This window comes from Bos mutus, chromosome 15, assembly GCF_027580195.1.
Source record: "Bos mutus isolate GX-2022 chromosome 15, NWIPB_WYAK_1.1, whole genome shotgun sequence".
In the NCBI taxonomy this organism is placed as follows: domain Eukaryota; kingdom Metazoa; phylum Chordata; class Mammalia; order Artiodactyla; family Bovidae; genus Bos; species Bos mutus.
The window spans coordinates 9285467-9303075 of record NC_091631.1 but is presented as its reverse complement, the minus strand read 5'-3'; positions in this window follow the sequence as shown (position 1 = coordinate 9303075).

Here is a 17609-nt window from a genome sequence, read left to right as displayed (position 1 = left end):
CTGAGGGCCTATATTGACTGAAACAATTCAGACAGAGAAGGCAAATACCATACAATCTCAACTATGTGTAGAATCTAAAAAAGCCAAACACATAGAAACAGAGAGTGAATTGGTGGCTATCAGGGTCTTGGAAGTGGGGAAAATGGGGAAATGTTGATTGAAGGTTCCAACTTCCAGATATAAGAGGAATGAACGAGTTTTGGGGTAGCAATGGACAGCATGGTGACTAGACTTAACAATACTATATTACATACTTGAAAGCTGCTATGAGAGTAGATAGTAAATATTCTCATGATAACAATAACAACAACAACAAAGGTAATTCTGAGAGCATACAGATCTGCATACAGATATCTCAGGAGGCAGGTAAGGTGGTCTGGTATGCAGGTAAAGAAGCAACAGTTAGAACTGGACATGGAACAACAGATGGGTTCCAAATCAGGAAAGGAGTACGTCAAGGCTGTATATTGTCACCCTGCTTATTTAACTTCTATGCAGAGTACATCATGAGAAATGCTGGGCTGGAAGAAGCACAAGCTGGAATCAAGATTGCCGGGAGAAATATCAATCACCTCAGATATGCAGATGACACCACCCTTATGGCAGAAAGTGAAGAGGAACTAAAAAGCCTCTTGATGAAGGTGAAAGAGGAGAGTGAAAAAGTTGGCTTAAAACAACATTCAGAAAACTAAGATCATGGCATCTGGCCCCATCACTTCATAGGAAATAGATAGGGACACAGTGGAAACAGTGTCAGACTTTATTTTGGGGGGCTCCAAAATCATTGCAGATGGTGACTGCAGCCATGAAGTTAAAAGATGCTTACTCCTTGGAAGAAAAGTTATGACCAACCTAGATAGCATATTGAAAAGCAGAGACAGTTGACTCATTAGAAAAGACCCTGGTGTTGGGAAAAATTGAAGACAGGAGAAGAAGGGGACAACAGAGGATGAGATGGTTGGATGACATCACTGACTCGATGGATATGAGTTTGAACAAGCTCTGGGAGCTGGTGATGGACAGGAAAGCCTCGCATGCTGCAATCAATGGGGTCGCAAAGAGTCAGACACAATTGAGAGACTGAACTGACTGAATTATGAGAGGGGAAGGCTGCACAAATAATCCTGCTGCTGTAAACATTTCACAATGCATACATGTATCAAATCATCACATTGTACACGTTAAACTTACATGTTACATGTTAATTGTATTTCAATAAGGCTGGAATGGAAAAATACTATCATATTTTCAAGGACAGGGTTATATCTCTACAATTTGAAACTACATGCAAAAAACCTCTGAATCTTGGATGAATGAATGATTGCCTACGTGTGTGCATACTCAAGTCGCTAAGTTGGGCTGTCTCTTTGCCACCCCATTGGCTCTAAACCACTAGGCTCCTCTGTCCATGGGAGTGGTTTGCCATTTCCTCCTCCAGAAGATCTTCCCAACTCAGGAACTAAACCCACATCTCCTGTGTCTCCTGCATTGGCAGGCGCATTCTTCGCCACTGTGCCACCTGGGAAGCCCCGAATGAATAAGAGTTACTAAAACAGCTACATCATTTGCAGGGCCTGAATGAACTGAAATGTGGTGCCCTTTGTTCAAATATCACTAAGAATTATAAAATGTCAACAGAGGAGCAGGAAACCAAGCACATGACCCTTACTGTCAGGCCAGCCTTTCACAGAGGTCTGAGCTCTGTGATTGGACCCTGGCCTCCTAGTTCCACTTCCTGCTGTACTAGAAAAACGTACACAGACAAATGAAATAGACTTGTTCCAACTTCAGCTTAATTAAAGCTGATTGGGCAAACCCTTAATGAGTGAGATAATGACACTCCCCCTCCCCTCTCGTATAAATAGAGGGAGTTTTACATGGTTACCTGCCATATTCAGCTGACAGGTAGTGTCAGGGGGCAATTTCTTTGCAGACCTTTGCAGACTATTTAAATGTCTCTATCAACTCCATGCAGCTTATAGCTCAAGCAACTTGAGGTCTCTGAAGAAATAAAGAAAGAGAGAGAGAAAGAAAGGAGAGAGAGAGGGAGGGAGGAGGAAAGAAGAAAGGAGGGAGGGATGGAGGAAGGAAAGAAGGAAGGAAGGAAAGAAAGATAATTCCATTTCTGAGGGTATCTAAAATAGTCAAGTTCATGGACTTAAAGAGTGGAATGATGGATGATAGTTATCAGGAACTTGGGGGAGTGGGAAATGGGGAGTTATTAGTCAATGAGCATAAATTTTCACTTAGGCAAGATAAATAAGCTCCAGAGATCTGCTAGAGGCTGTATCTATAGTCAACAAAAATTTACACTTTAAAATTTGTTATGAGGGTAAATCTCATGTTCAGTGTTCTTATCACAATGAAATAAAATTAAAATAATAAAAACAATACCTCCTTTGCAGGATCATTGCAAACACTGAATGAAATAACCTAGGAAAAGTGCTTGAAATGCATGCAGCAGGTCTCCCTCACCTACTTTCAGGGCTTGGTTTGCTCCACCGCGCCCTGCTGCACCTTCCTTCAGGATTCATTCTCCAGCTGCTCAGTGTTGGCAGCTGACAGCAACCAGGGGAGTTTGTCATTTGAAGAGAGCCTCCTCCCCCAAGATCATCCATCCTCCCTGGGGACAGACTCTGTCCAATGACTGAAAAAGTCTTCCCCCACTGCCCACCACTTCCTTTCAGCAAAACTCTAAAGAGCACTCCGGCTTCAGAGCTTCTTTAGAACAAGGCCTTTGTGGAGAACAGACCACTATTACCTGTCTCATCCTACTCCCCACATGCCCCAACAAGGACTTCTCTACTCAACTTCTTGCACACAAATCTCCAAATGAGAGTATGCTCTGGAAAACTTGGTCTGTGGTTGTATTGTCTCCAGAGATATGTAAAGCCAAGATATGTGAGTCAGCAGCCAACAGCGGAACTCTTAAGAAAGTGGGCAGACAAGCACAATGAGGAGAAACAGCAAGAAAGTGTGGGTTCATGAGAGGCCTCAAGTTCAGCAGATAAGAGAGGAGTAGACAGAAAGACAAGACTGCCTTTCACAGCAAGATTTCAAGCTCTGAGAGAAACAAAGGAGCAACTGATTGCCATGGCCATGAGTAATCTGGATTCCTAGGTAAACCCAGTGACTGAGCCATGGCAGAGCAGGAAAAACAAAAAAGAACAAGCTGCTATACCATGAGGTAGCTTGCCTCAATGCAGGAAGCTGACTGTTAGAAATGGAAAGCAAGGCAGAATGGAATAAGTCAATGGCTAAAGAAGCTGAGCCACCGGTGGGACTTCCCCAGTGATCTAGTGGTTGAGACTTCACCTTCCAATGCAAGGGGGTGTGGGCTTGATCTCTGGTGGGGGAGTTAAGATCCCACATGCCTCGGGGCCAAAAAAAACAAATGATAAAACAGAAGCACTACTGTTAAGACTTTAAAAATGGTCAACATCAAAAAATCTTAAAAAAAAAAAAAAAAAAGGTGCAGAGCCCCTGAGTTCTGGTCTACCCCACTTTGGCAGGGAAGATTCCACACCAGGGACTGGTGAGGTTTAGGAACAAGTTGCTGAGAAGATCACGAAATCTCAGGGACTAAGGAATTCATGACTCCAACTGGGTTTTAGACTCCAGCAGGACATGACATTTGTGAAGACAGATGTCCTTAAGATGCAGCTATATGGTTTCTCTCTGTGCATACTCCTGCCTCTGCTCAAACAAGAGCTGATCAATGCCTTGTCACTCCACTGATCTTTCCTCTAACCTGATCCAAAATTATCAGCATTTTGTTATTAATATGAAATTTTCCTTTTCTGTAAACTCTTTTTCCTATGGCTCTTTTATGTGCTGACATAATATAATAAATGCTTAATCCTCTATTAACTTAATCAAACAATAAATACAAATATCAATGTGATTAACAGAGCAATGGATAGATAGCACACTGCCCCATTTACCTCTGAAATGGACATTCTGGACAAATCTTGTTTTTGAAAATAAAATCTTCCTCCCCTCACCTTGCCCCTCTGAGCTCCACCCTAATTTGGAGATGTTGTGTTGGGAGATTTCCTCCCAAGTTCTCTTTGTGAGCAGCTCTCAGTGTCCTGGGCTATTCATCTTCCCACCTTCTTGCTTGCAAATGTCCCCAGGGATTAGCATCAAAAAGCCAAGAATGAAAAGGCAGATGCTACAAATCAACCAAAGGAAAAGACAAAATATTCTGTGATGAAAGGTACTAGAGTTTTCCATCAATGACTCTATTTAATAAAGAAATATAGATGTCTAAAGAGCCCTAGACAGAAATATTAAATTGGAATTCAGGCTACTGCTATCTAAGAGTCCAAATACCTTACCAATTCCAGTTGAAGTCATCCATAATATATTATGATGACTCTTTGAGACAGACGCTAAAGGCAGAGATAGTATTTCCAGAAAACTATTATTTTGTTAAAGTTATTCAAAGGGAGTGTAAGCCCTCAATTTCTCTCTTAATCATTTCCAGTTTGATCAGTAGCCACTAAATTTATCATATTAATTTACTGTCATTTTATAAAGAACAGAATCTGCTCTGCTCTAGGATTTGTATAAGAATCAGGAACTGTTCAAAGAAAAACATAGCAGCTACTTGGAATTTGAAGTTTGGGCCAGGTTTTAAATATCACATTCTATTACTGGACAATGGGTTCTGACTTAGGGGTCTGATTGCCATCTTATGTGCTGGGAAAGGAGAGGGGAGTATGTAGGAAGATAATTATTCCTCAATCTTCTGGTTTCCTTGAAAATAATTTTTCCCAAATTCTGGTGGCTTCTTTTTCAATTCCTTTGCTCTTCCTTAGAGATAGACAGACAGGCTTGGAGAGATTTCTAGAGTTGTGGGTTCAGTACTGGAAAGGCCAGGGTTGCTTCACACTGAACCTCATTCTTCAATGTCAGCTCTATTATGATCAAATTGATAGTGGTCTCCATTTGCCTCTTCCTTCATCTTATCTCTCAGTTGGCTTAATATTCAGATCGGAAAGAAAACTACTTTTTATCTAGCCCCTTCAAAATCTACCATTAATACAGGATATTGGTTCTGGGTTGGTAGGGGAGGGTAAAAGAAAATGTTTGGAGCAGTTTGGAACTGTAGCCAGAGTGGCATCTTAACAGAGTCCATGTGGAGTATTGGAATATTTCTTTAAAAAAAAAAAAAAAGTCTCTAGACCAGGAGCCAGAAAATTCGAGTTTTAAAGTTTTAAACAAACTCAGTGTTGCCTTCATCAATTTTTCCCCTACTTAGAGTGAATAAGAACAAATGCAGTAAATTTATTTCCATCTCTGAACTAGATAATTTCAACGTCTTGTTGAGCTCCAATATTTCCTGATCCCGAGGTTAGCTGCCATTTGACTTCCTTATTAATTTTGATAATTACTGGATTCTCCCTTCCTCCTTTTTCTAACAGTACTCAAAATCCAGATAGACTAGTTTCCCACCCAGGGAACCCTTGCCCATCACTTCTAGCTTTTGACTGGTAATTTTCCTTATTTTATCTTCATCCTTTCTCTTTAACACTGGTAAAAACCTCTCAGGGAAATGGAATGCAACCTTCCATAATGGAGTTGACCCTGGGCAAACCCATAGTTTGAAAGTTGTCATATAGACTATGGCTGTCTTAATAAGTAAAATTTCAAAATTATTTCCAAAAAGATTCCCCATGTTTCCTAGGAAGTTATTTCAAAAGTTCTAAAATCAAAGAAAAAGACACATTTGAAAATATCCAGATCAGATCAGATCAGATCAGTCACTCAGTCATGTCCAACTCTTTTCGACTCCATGAATCGCAGCACGCCAGGCCTCCCTGTCCATCGCCAACTCCCAGAGTTCACTCAGACTCACGTCCATCGAGTCAGTGATGCCATCCAGCCATCTCATCCTCTGTTGTCCCCTTCTCCTCCTGCCCCAATCCCTCCCAGCATCAGGGTCTTTTCCAATGAGTCAACTCTTTGCATGAGGTGGCCAAAGTACTGGAGTTTCAGCTTTAGCATCATTCCTTCCAAAGAAATCCCAGGGCTGATCTCCTTCAGAATGGACTGGTTGGATCTCCTTGCAGTCCAAGGGACTCTCAAGAGTCTTCTCCAACACCACAGTTCAAAAGCATCAATTCTTCAGTGCTCAGCCTTCTTCACAGTCCAACTCTCACATCCATACATGACCACACGAAAAAGCATAGCCTTGACTAGACGAACCCTTGTTGGCAAAGTAATGTCTCTGCTTTTGAATATGCTATCTAGGTTGGTCATAACTTTCCTTCCAAGGAGTAAGCGTCTTTTAATTTCATGGCTGCAGTCACCATCTGCAGTGATTTTGGAGCCCAGAAAAATAAAGTCTGACAATGTTTCCACTGTTTCCCCATCTATTTCCATGAAGTGGTGGGACCAGATGCCATGATCTTTGTTTTCTGAATGTTGAGCTTTAAGCCAACTTTTTCACTCTTCACTTTCACTTTCATCAAGAGGCTCTTTAGTTCCTCTTCACTTTCTGCCATAAGGGTGGTGTCATCTGCATATCTGAGGTTATTGATATTTCTCCTGGCAATCTTGATTCTAGTTTGTGTTTCTTCCAGTCCAGCATTTCTCATGATGTACTCTGCATATAAGTTAAATAAACAGGGTGACAATATACAGCCTTGACATACTCCTTTTCCTATTTGGAACCAGTCTGTTGTTCCATGTCCAGTTCTAACTGTTGCTTCCTGACCTGCATACAAATTTCTCAAGAGGCAGATCAGGTGGTCTGGTATTCCCATCTCTTTCAGAATTTTCCACAGTTTATTGTGATCCACACAGTCAAAGGCTTTGGCATAGTCAATAAAGCAGAAATAGATGTTTTTCTGGAACTCTCTTGCTTTTTCAATGATCCAGCAGATGTTGGCAATTTGATCTCTGGTTCCTCTGCCTTTTCTAAAACCAGCTTGAACATCAGGAAGTTCACAGTTCACATATTGCTGAAGCCTGGCTTGGAGAATTTTGAGCATTACTTTACTAGCGTGTGAGATGAGTGCAATTGTCAGCGGTAGTTTGAGCATTCTTTGGCATTGCCTTTCTTTGGGATTGGAATGAAAACTGACCTTTTCCAGTCCTGTGGCCACTGCTGAGTTTTCCAAATTTGCTGGCATATTGAGTGCAGCACTTTCACAGCATCATCATTCAGGATTTGAAAGAGCTCAACTGGAATTCCATCATCTCCACTAGCTTTGTTCGTAGTGATGCTTTCTAAGGCCCACTTGACTTCACATTCCAGGATGTCTGGCTCTAGGTGAGTGATCACACCATCGTGATTATCTGGGTCATGAAGATCTTTTTTGTACAGTTCTTCTGTGTATTCTTGCCATCTCTTCTTAATATCTTCTGCTTCTGTTAGGTCCATACCATTTCTGTCCTTTATCGAGCTCATCTTTGCATGAAATGTTCCTTTGGTATCTCTGATTTTCTTGAAGAGATCCCTAGTCTTTCCCATTCTGTTGTTTTCCTCTATTTCTTTGCATTGATCACTGAGGAAGGCTTTCTTATCTCTTCTTGCTATTCTTTGGAACTCTGCATCCAGATATTTATATCTTTCCTTTTCTCCTTTGCTTTTCGCTTCTCTTCTTTTCACAGCTATTTGTAAGGCCTCCCCAGACAGCCATGTTGCTTTTTTGCATTTCTTTTCCATGGGGATGGTCTTGATCCCTGTCTCCTGTACAATGTCATGAACCTCATTCCATAGTTCATCAGGCACTCTATCTATCAGATCTAGGCCCTTAAATCTATTTCTCACTTCCACTGTATAATCATAAGGGATTTGATTTAGGTCATACCTGAATGGTCTAGTGGTTTTCCCTACTTTCTTCAATTTCAGTCTGAATTTGGCAATAAGGAGTTCATGGTCTGAGCCACAGTCATCTCCCAGTCTTGTTTTTGCTGACTGTGTAGAGCTTCTCCATCTTTGGCTGCAAAGAATATAATCAATCTGATTTCGGTGTTGACCATCTGGTGATGTCCATGTATAGAGTCTTCTTTTGTGTTGTTGGAAGACGGTGTTTTTTATGACCAGTGCATTTTCTTGGCAAAACTCTATTAGTCTTTGCCCTGCTTCATTCCGTATTCCAAGGCCAAATTTGCCTGTTACTCCAGGTGTTTCTTGACTTCCTACTTTTGCATTCCAGTCCCCTATAATGAAAAGGACATCCAACTACATATCAAATAATGGCTCAGACCATGAAGTCTCTCCTCAGCTACTCAGTGTTTTCAATAAATATGAAGGCTCAGGAAGCAAGGAACATGAGCAGAAAGAAGAGAAAAAGAGAAGGAAAGAGAGAGAGGGCAGAAGGGAAGAAGGAAGGTAGGGTGGAAGGGAAGGAGGGAGGGAATATTTACACTATTACACTTTCAAGTATTTAAGCTAGGTACATTCACATAATTTGCTTCATTTACTTAAGATTAAGCCTAGAGTGTAGACTCAGAATTGCCAGCACCCTGTTGCACATACAATAACTGATATTTCAAATAGTCCATGAACCCACTCCACCAGTTGTGCGACTTCAGATTTTCTATTTGAAACGATACCTCCTAGAGCATGGGGCTGATACTTCCTCTAAGAGATGACCCATGTCTTTTTAGCAGTTAAATCTGGCCTTACCATTCCATTGAGTTCTTGTTCCAGTGCTCAGTCTTCTCAGTTAGTTGGAGTAAAACTGAGCCAGATTGGTAACAAAGATCATCACTCCATAGTCCCAGAACTAACTTCTAATGGCCTGGTGATTTTTGTGAAATTCCTATCTGATGGAGGCTGAGAGAGGAATGGAGGAGAGTGAGAAAGGGGAGGGAGAGGCCGCCCTGCAGATGACCTTGGAGCACTGTGAATGATGTCTGATGTTCAGCAGTTAGAGGCTATCAGACACTAATATACTCTCTGGGCCGAACTGAATAGGCCCATTACTCTCAACTGCAATTCGCCATCTGTGAAGTGAGCTGGTGGCTTCAGACAAGACTACAAATTGCACCTGATACCAAAAAAGACATGGAGGGGATTATGAGCCAAAACCAACGGAAGCACAGACAGAGACACTGAGTGGCCAAAGGCCATAAAAGATAAGAAGGAATAAAATTCAGTCTTCAGAAGAGCCCCAAAATGACCCCAACCATTCAGAAGACTGAATTCAAGGATCCTAACAGACTGCATGGAAGTTCCCTGGGTCAAAGGTCTGGTACTGTTAGGAGAGTTTTGCACAGCTGAAGCTGACAAAACCCTCCTCTCCCTATCAGGCAGCCCCTTTCAGGCTGTTGTCACAATTCATTAGCTCCTTCTGACATTCATTTGACATCATTGCAGGAAAGGGATCTAATCACAGCCCAAAGAAAGAGGCTTTCAAAAGCATGATGGCTGCAGATACAGAGCAGTTCATAAGTTTTGAATGATGATGATGAGGATGATAATGACAATCCACGATGCTGACGAATAACATGTTTTCCTTCTCATTACAAGCAAATGCCAGTTGACAGATGTGGCTTTAAAATCATACATGAACTTGTGTTTAGATCCCGACTCTGCCACTTAGGAGCTGTTATGGATGGAACTGTGTTCCCTTCAAATGTGTATGTTCAAGACCCAACCCCCAGTGTGACTGCATTTAGAGACAGAAACTTTTAGGAGATAATTAAGGTTAAATGAGGTAATAAGTGAAAGTGAAAGTTGCTCAGTCGTGTCCGACTCTTTGCAACCCCATGGTCCCATACAGTCCATGGAACTCTCCAGGCCAGAATATTGGAGTGGGTAGCCTTTCCCTTCTCCAGAGGATATTCCCAACCCAGGGATCAAACCCAGGTCTCCCGCATTGCAGGCAGATTCTTTACCAGCTGAGCCACAAGGGAAGCCCAAAAATACTGGAGTGGGTAGCCTATCCCTTCTCCAGTGGATCTTCCTGACCCTGGAATCGAACCTGGATCTGTTGCACTTCAGGCAGATTCTTTAAACTGAGCTATGAGGGAGGTAATAAGAGGAGGGTTGTAATCTGACAGGACCAGTGTCATAAGAAAAGGAAAATGTGCTAGAGATCTCTCTCTTCACATGCATAGAGAGGAAAGGACACGTGAGGATGCAGAGAGTTGATGGCCATCTGCAAGCCAGGAAGAGAGACATTTTCAGAACTCAACCCTGCTGGCATCTTGATTTTGGACTTCCAGCCTTCAGAACTGTAAGAAAATATGTGTCTGTTACTTAAGACACTCAGCTGTAGTATCTTGCTATGGCAGCCTGAGCAGACAAATATAGGAGCAATACCATCTAGGCAAGCTGTAATGATACCTTGGACAGTTCAGGGGTATATTTGAATATCGAGGGCTCAGCATGTTGACTGGCACATAGTCAGTAACTGGTATCTCCCAGCACCTTCCCCATGACATTCCAAGCAATCATTATATTGAGGAAGCATAAGCCCAGGTACCAGGAATCTATTGAAGCTAGGCCAGCTGGGAAACAGCAGAGGGCTTTTCAGTCAAAAATAAGAAGTGGGTAAAAAAATCTTCATTCATTAAACACCTTCTACACACCAGACACTGCCGTGAGAATTCCCAGGCTCACTGTCTCATTCTTACAACAACTCTGTAGGAGGTTACTGCCACTCAGAAAAGTTAAAGAGTCCTTCCTAAGATTCCACAACAATTAGGAGTGGAGATGGGAACCCAGATCTCACAGACTGCAGAGCCGTCATCTAGCACGAGCCACACAAGCCCTAGGAGGTAAGCCTACATGTGTAGGACATACAGCCTGGTACTGTGAGCTGCTCACCCAAAACACACAGAGGAGCAAGCAAAAGAGAGTGGGCTGATCAGGCAAAGTATGATCAGTCAGCTATGAGCAGACCAAGTAAAATCAAGTTAAGAGAACTAAAAACCACTTCTTTAGGAATACCTAATTAACATGGAGTTGGGGTATTAATATAAATAAGTGAAAAGCAGCATATGCAAATTTTAAAAACTATGATTCCATGTATATAGTAATTTTTTCTGACATTCATCTGACATTATTTCAGGAAAAAGATACTTCTCATTGTATACATTTAGATATATACGTATTCATGCAGGTAAGAGTAGCAGGAAATACACCAAAATGTTTATTTTGTAGGAAAATTGTGTTCCTCTCCATACTTTCAGTGTTTTCTATAACTGTAAAATAATTATATATTATCTTTTTATTCCCTGAAAGTCATATATTTATTGGATTTACTCAGTTTTAACTTAAAACTTTTTTTTGTTTTTCGTTTTAGGACTCTATCCAGGAATTACATTATATTTAGTGGTAACGTGTCTCTGGACTCCTCTTGGCTATGACAGTCTTTCATACTTCCCCTGTTTTTGATGAGCTTAGTGGCTTTAAGCATCACTTATGTATTTGGCAGGATGTTCCTCAGTAGAAATCTGTCTGATGTTCTTTCATGATTGGATTGGCATTATGTGTTTTAGAGCAAAACAGTGCTGATGAAAAGTGGCATTTCCATCACAAAATATCTAAGATACATACTATCATCATGACTTTTCATTGTTGATTTTGAGGAGGCATTTGTCAGACTTTTCCACTGTAAAGTTTCTCTTTTCCACCCCACCCTTTCCATACTGTGCTCTTTGGAAGGAAGTCACTGGGAGCAGCTTACCCTTAGAGAGTGGGGAGTTATGTCTTACCATCTTGAGGCCAGAGAATCTGTATAAATGATCTGGAATTTTGCATGAGAAATGTGTCTGTTTTCCACCATGTATTTATTTATTTAATCATTCACTTATATTGGTATGCACTCATGGATATTTATTTCATACTGTAGAATGGAATTCAACACTATTTTACACTTAATTTATTTCAGCTCTAGCCATGAGGAGCTCCTCAGTTGGCTCTTGTGTCCATTTGATATATTACATCAATTTGGGTATTTTTGCTTTATATTTTAGAGCACTTGCACTCATTTAAATCCTTCAGGCTAGGCTTCAATAGTATGGGAAACGAGAACTACAGATGTACAAGCTGGATTTAGAAAAGGCAGAGGAACTAGAAATCTAATTGCCAACTTCCGTTGGATCATAGTAAAAGCAAGAGAGTTCCAGAAAAACATCTACTTCTGCTTCATTGACTATACTAAAACCTTTGACTGTGTGGATCACAATAAACTGTGGAAAATTCTTAAAGAGATGGGAATACCAAACCACCTTACCTGCCTCCTAAGAAACCTGTACACAGGTCAAAAAGCAACAGTTAGAACTGGACATGGAACAAAAGACTTTTCTAAATTGGGAAAGGAGTACATCAAGGCTGTATATTGTCACCCTGCTTATTTAACTGATATGCAAAGTGCATCATGTGAAATGCTAGGCTGGATAAAGCTCAAGCTAGAATCAAGATTGCTGGGAGAAATATCAATAACTTCATGCAGATGACACCACCCTTATGGCAGAAAGCAAAGAGGAAATAAAGAGTCTCTTGATGAAGGTGAAAGAGGAGAGTGAAAAAGCTGGCTTAAAACTCAACATTGCAAAAACCAAGATCATGGCATCTGGTCCCATCACTTCATGGCAAATACATGGGGAAACAAAGGAAACAGTAACAGAGATTATTTTCTTGGGCTCCAAAGTCACCACAAATGATGACTGCAGCCCTGAAATTAAATGACGCTTGCTCCTTGGAAGAAAAACTATGACAAACCTAGACAGCGTATTCAAAAGCAGAGATGTTACTTTGCCAACAAAGGTCCATATAGTCAAAACTATGGTTTTTCCTGTAGCTATGTATGGATGTGAGAGTTGGACCATAAAGAAGGCTGAGCACCAAAGAATTGATGCTTTCCCACTGTGGTACTGGAGAATGCATTGAGAGTCCCTTGGACTGCAAGGAGATCAAACCAGTCAATCCTAAAGGAAATTAACCCTGAATACTCATTGGAAGGACTGATGCTGAAGCTTCAGTACTTTGGCCACCTGATGCAAAGAGCCAACTCACTGGAAAAGGCCCTGATGCTGGGAAAGACTGAGGGAATGAGGAGAAGGGGCTGGCAGAGGATGAGATCATTGGATGGCATCACTGACTCAATGGACTTGAGTTTGAACAGACTCCAGGAGATAATGAAGGACAGTGAAGACTTGCGTGCCACACGGTCCATGAGGTCGCAAAGAATCTGACACAACTAAGCGACTGAACAACAGTTCTTGAATGTTTCAGTCTGTTTTTCTTTTTCTTTTTTTTAATTTTAGTTTATAGTTTCTACTGACATCTTCAAGCTCATCAACTGTTTTCTCAGCTTTGTCTGCTCTACTGATGAGTATATCAAAGGCCCTCATTTCTGTTATAGTTTTTCATCTCTAGCATTTTGATTATTTCCTTCATCTCTATGTCTATATCACCTTCCAGTCTATCTGCTTTTCTATTCTAGTCCTTAACATATTCATGACAGTTACTGTAAATTTCCTGTTTAATATATCTAACACCACTGTCATATCTGAGTCTGGTTCTGATGTCTGCTTTATTTCTTAAGACAGTTTTTTTTTTCTTGCCTTATAATTTTTTCTTAAAAACTATACATGTTATATTAGGTAATAAAATAATTATGTAAACAGAACTTTAATGTGAGGATTTACATAAATCTGGCTAGGATTTAATTTTTTAGAAACTGTAAATGTCAGAAGCTTCAAATTCCTCAGATGTCCCTGTTTTTGTCTCACCTCTTGACTTTGGGCCACCCTAAAGCAGTCCTCCTCAGAGACAGTGTGTCTTAGAGCTCTTTCAGCTGCAACATGCTGTTATCATACTGGAGCCCCCATTGTAGGCATAAAGCAAGTAAAATGGAAAGTGTTAGTTGCTCAGTCATGTCCGACTCTTTGTGACCCCATGGACTGTAGCCTGCCAGGCTCCTCTGTCCATGGGATTCTCCAGGCAAGAATGCTGGAGTGGGTTGCCATGCCCTTCTCCAGGGGATCTTCCTGACCCAGGGATCGAACCTGGGTCTCCCACATTGCAGCCATATTCTTTACTATCTGAGCTACCAGGGAGGCCCATTGTAGGCATAAGGTACTGGAGAAAAGAAGAATTCTATATTCTTATGATTAAATCCTAAACTCCATGGGTCTGACTTCCTGGGTTGTGACCCTCAGAAGTGTTGATCCAGTAGTATGGAATCCCCCTTCTCACCTCCACCTCAGGGAAGACGAGGTTAAAGGCTGCTAAAGTAGGAGGAATGACCTTTCTCCAGGTGTGATGAGGCTGTGTTAAAGACTTTTCTTCTGGAGAGTAGTCCGTTGTTTTCCCGAACAAATTTCACAATGGTTATTTCATTACTTCCCCTATCAGAGCCTTAAGGGGATATTTCTCAGATCTTACCATTAAATTCTGGTGGAGTTCCTAGAGGTAAAATCCACAGAACTGTGCAACCCTCACCACAACTGTCTCATAAGAGTTTCTCCTTTCTCCTTAGAGTAGAATCAGCCTGTAGCAACTTACCAAAATTACCAATGAAGTATTCTGACCATGTATGGTTCCGGGTATTCACCAGTCTCCAGATTCCAGGGTGAGGGTTTGTCCTCTATTTCAATTCCTGGATAGGTCCAATAAGTGTCCTTCATTTTCTGTTTGTTAAGTTTCATGATGTTGAAAATACAGGAGTGATGGTTTGCAAGCTCTTTCCATGTTGGAACTGAAATCAGTATTTATATATTGCTTTTATAATCAGAAAACCATATTAAAAGAAAAGGGGGAAAAGAACTTTCACAGTAACCACTGGTTTAACAAAACCATTAGGCACAATCTTAATTTTAGGGTAAAATTTAACTATTCATTTTTTATACTAAATTTAAGTAGGGGCACCGTTTTTCTACGGCTTAGGTCGGTGTAGCACCATTGCTGGAGCATAATGTTTGCCTGAAAATAGATTTAAGTCATATTTATGCCTCCTACCAGCGGAGCAAAGCCACTTGTATTTCAGCCTCCTTATTTCTCAACCTAGGGTAGTAGCTATACCATAGGGATGTTATGAGAATAAAATGACATAATCTACATGGAAAATACCATGTAAAGTACAGATTTCTTTTCCTATAGAAACAATATATTAATCAGAAGCCTTCTACAAATATGAATTTTCTTTCTCTCTCTCCCCCCCTCTCTCTCGGGCGTGCTCTCTCTCTCACACACCCACACGTATTTCCTAGGGCTATGACTGATCCATCTCATCAGAAATGAAAATGCTATTTACCTTTCCAACAAATCATCCCAGAACCTAATCCACTATCCTTTATAGACTGCTTCTTGGCCCACATTTGGATAGAATTTTCTTTTATGAATCCAAAGGCAACCATCTGTCAAATTTCCAACTATCACATCTATGGAGATAAGAGCATGAGAGGAAAAATAAATAAATAAACAGACACAGTATGAACTGAAAATGAGTCACTGGCATGCCCACCTAATCTCACAGTAGGAACAACACAAAGGAAAAGATGATAGACCTAGAGGATTTTGTAACTCATCCTTTCTGGCACATTCCCCAACATCACAGACACCCCTTCTGCCATCTCTCCAAATGTTTCCTTAATGGAGCCAAAGAAACAGTGTTTGGGAGTCTCTAATTCCAATTCCTCATGCACAATAGGCTGAGTTTTCCAAATAAACAAGAAGTTAAGAAGTTCCAAGTTCATTAGGAAGTCATCAGTGCATTGACATTTGTGTGAAAAGTTCAGTGGTTCAGAACCAATTTCACCCATAACGCATGTGGTCTAGTCCCTTAGAAATGGGTCCCTAGATTTTAATCATGATCCTGTGGCTGAGAAAAGAAATAACCTTCTCTTCTACTCTCTCTATACTTCTTGTCACATATACACTGTCTTTGTTGTGTTGGGGTGGGCAGAGGGAAAGAGAGAGAGAAGAATTAGAACAGTATAAGGAAGATCTCAACCTTGGAGTCAATGACTGGGTCAATTAGAATGTTAATTATCTGGAAATGAGAGGTGTCTTTTAGATTAAACTTCCAAACTGGCTGGACATCATCCGAAGAGTTTCATAAAAGTCCTCATTCTAGAGGCTTAGCATTTAGTGAACAAATCCCGCCTTCATATTGTCCTAATCTACATTATTCATGACGTGATAGCTTTTACATCAGTCCTGCTCCTATGAACCTTATTCTTCTGCACATGAAAAAATCTCAATCCCTAGCATCTATGTGGTTTATTCTGCCACACTCTAGTTCCCCATGGTTTGGAAATAGAAGACCTGTTCTTTCCTCCTCTTTGATTCTCTAATTAATCTGCAATAAATGAAGGCTCCAAGTGTTTTATGGCACTTCAGTTTCCCATTCCCCTCTGACATTTGGAGGGAAAATTGAACACACAGCAAGACCTCTGAACAAGAAGTAATAGCCGTTAAATTGAAACACGATGCAAGGTTTTCCTAACCATGAGCTCATAATACGTGTGTTCATAGAAAGTGATGTGCTTGCTGCCTGCAGCAAAACCAGATGCTCTCTGTTTCGGTTGATCAATGTTGCTGTAAGGTAGGAGTACATGTCTGATTTTGAGAAAGAATTAAAGGGACAGGATGATAATTCTACCTCAAGAGGCCACGCAATAATGGTGATGAGTTAAAATGCACCGAGTTTTGGATTCCATTCAGTGACACTTGCATAGCATTATGGAAAAACAATTATCCTTGTAAATTCAGATTTGGGATTGAATTGGAATAGGATTTGCTACTTTCCAGCTAACTGATCTCAAGAAACAGGAACAACCACCACATAGCAAACCTGTGATAAGTTAATGGACACAGAGTGACACTGCCCAGCACCTGCTCAATAGAGGGCGTTTGCCTAAAAAATGTGAGCAACATTATAATATTTTGTTTAAATTTCATATTTATGTTTTATAGAGACAGGTTGTATTAGTCTGTTAGCGTCTCATAACAAAATACAACAGACTGAATGGTTTAAACAACAGAAACCTATTTTCTTACAGTTTTTGAGGTTTGAAGTTCAAAGTCAAGGTGCTAGCAAGTTTGGGTTCTCTTGAAACCTCTCTCCTTGCCTTGCAGGTGGCCCTTTTTGCACAAGACTCTTTTCTGTCTGTATTTTCATTCTCTCTGTGTGTGATGTCTGTACATTCTCATAAGGGCACTAGTTTTAATGAGGTCAGGGCCTGGCTACCCACTCCAGTATTCTGGCCTGGAGAATTTCATGGACTCTATAGTCCATGGGGTTGCAAAGAGTCGGACACGACTGAGCGACTTTCACACATCCTTAACTACCTCTTTAAAGGCCCCATCACCAAGCACATTTACATTGGGGATTAGGGCTTCAACATAAGAACTGAAAAAGATGCATAATTCAGTTCATAAAAGAGGTATTATAAACACATCTGATATAATAAATACCACTTAATGATTAAAAAAAAGCCTTATGTTCCTTTTGAGAAATTCACAAGGAAATATTAAACATCATATCTAGTTTGTCTCTGAACAACAGTAAAGCATTTTTGCCACCACCCTATCTCCTTGTCTGCAAAGTAAATATCACCTTTAGTTTCTAACATACTTGAGTAGCAGTTTCTCTGGCCCTAACTCTGAATCACCTTAGAAATAAGTAAGTTGA